Consider the following 2,110-nt stretch of genomic DNA (forward strand, 5'->3'; position numbering starts at 1 on the left):
CGCTTCGGCGAACGCGAAACTCGGACAAGCGAGAGAAAAAGTCTTTGCTACCCGGCGCCCGACCCGCGAGGAGCGGCGCGCCGGCCGGCGATTCGGTCACCCGGTAATGTTTGCGCGTCGAGTGCCGCGGTGCCGCGCGCTCCGGCTTCAAGCGTCGGCCTGGCCGACCGCTCGGCGCGGTATATTTTGTCACCCTTTAGTGCGAGGCACTGTGCGAGCGAAACAATCGTGGATGGCTCTTGGCGGTGGATCACTCGGCTCGTGAGTCGATGAAGGACGCAGCTAGCTGCGTGAATTAGTGTGAATTGCAGGACACATTGAGCATCGACGTTCTGAACGCAAATTGCGGCCTCGGGTCAATCCCGGGGCCGCGCCCGCCTCAGGGTCGCGTTGCAAACGTTCCGCGCGGGGATTTCTCCGCGCGGCTGCTGCGGCGTCGGACGCGCGAGCGCCCGTCCCGCTCAAGACAGCACGGCACGATGTGCGACGATCGCGACCAGAATCCCGCGCGGCGGCGGCGAGTCGACCTCGAAGAGGCCAACGGCTGGCGGCTCAAGGGCGGGAATCGAGGTGCGCGGCGGCGCGCGGCGCCGACGGCGAGCGCGGAACGGGAAGAATAGTCCCGGTCCTTACTTTCGGCCTGAGGTCGGACGAGGCTACCCGCTGAATTTAAGCATATTACTAAGCGGAGGAAAAGAAACTAACGAGGATTCCCTCAGTAACGGCGAGTGAAGCGGGATGTGCCCATCGCCGAATCCGCGCGCTTTTGGAGTGCGCGGAATTGTGGCGTACGGAATTCGTCACGGCGCGCTTCGCCGGTCGCCCGCGTCCTTCTGATCGAGGCCTTTTCCCAGAGCGGGTGTCAGGCCCATGGCGGCGACAGGCGGGCGCGCTACGGCGTCTTCCCAGAGTCGGGTTGTTTGGGAATGCAGCCCAAAGCGGGTGGTAAACTCCATCTAAGGCTAAATACGGTCACGAGACCGATAGCGAACAAGTACCGTGAGGGAAAGTTGAAAAGCACTTTGAAGAGAGAGTTAAAGAGTACGTGAAACCGTCGAGAGGCAAACGGGAGGGCCTGTCGGGTCGCCCGGTCGCTTTCAGCCGGCCCCCTGTCGGCGACGTTGTCGTGCGGACCCTCACGGGCCGCCGGCGGCGCCGCCCGATCGGGGACCAGCGCACTAGCGCCGGGCGAAGGCCGCGACCGTCTGGACGGCGGCGAGAAGGCCGCGCGCAAGGTAACCCGGCCTCGGTCGGGTACTATAGGCGCGCGTGTCCGTCGGCCCGCCGTTCGGGCGAGGAGAGATCGCCGCGTCTGCCCTTCGGGGCCGAGCGCCCGGTGCCGGCTGGGGCGTCGTGGGTCGGGGACTGTTCTCAGTGCCCAGCCTCTTCGTCTCGGTCGCGCTTCCGGTGTCGTTTCGCGAGGCGCACGGGGTCCGCGGCTGAAGTCAGCCACCTTCCCGACCCGTCTTGAAACACGGACCAAGGAGTCTAACGTGAGCGCGAGCCACGGGGCAGTACGAAACCCATGGGCGCAGTGAAAGTGAATGTCGGCGCGGTCCGGCGGAGGTGAGACGTCGTCGTTCGCGGCGGCCGCATCACCGGCCGATCTCGTCCGCTTTGCCGGAGAGGTCGAGCGAGAGCGTTCGCGTTGGGACCCGAAAGATGGTGAACTATGCCTGAAGAGGTTGAAGCCAGAGGAAACTCTGGTGGAGGACCGTAGCGATTCTGACGTGCAAATCGATCGTCAAATTTGGGTATAGGGGCGAAAGACTAATCGAACCGTCTAGTAGCTGGTTCCCTCCGAAGTTTCCCTCAGGATAGCTGGCGCTCTGTCGCAGTTTTATCTGGTAAAGCGAATGATTAGAGGCCTTGGGGACGAAACGTCCTCAACCTATTCTCAAACTTTAAATTGGTAAGAAGCCCGACTCGCTTAATTGGAGCCGGGCATGGAATGCGAGTGCCAAGTGGGCCACTCTTGGTAAGCAGGACTGGCGATGCGGGATGAACCGAACGCCGGGTTAAGGCGCCCGACGCGACGCTCATCAGAGCCCACAAAAGGTGTTGGTTGATCTAGACAGCAGGACGGTGGCCATGGAAGTCGGAATCCGCT

At 62.9% G+C, this 2,110-nt stretch overlaps 1 non-coding gene across 1 annotated transcript; it reads left to right on the forward strand.

Annotated features, from left to right (window-relative positions):
* The first annotated feature begins 234 nt into the window (after window positions 1-234).
* On the forward strand, window positions 235-388 carry LOC146144231 (5.8S ribosomal RNA). Its single transcript, XR_014498893.1, has one exon. It is a non-coding gene; the product is annotated as a 5.8S ribosomal RNA (ribosomal RNA).
* Window positions 389-2,110: the final 1,722 nt, after the last annotated feature.

Source organism: Ascidiella aspersa, chromosome 5 (genome assembly GCF_963924565.1).
Source record: "Ascidiella aspersa chromosome 5, kaAscAspe10.2, whole genome shotgun sequence".
In the NCBI taxonomy this organism is placed as follows: domain Eukaryota; kingdom Metazoa; phylum Chordata; class Ascidiacea; order Phlebobranchia; family Ascidiidae; genus Ascidiella; species Ascidiella aspersa.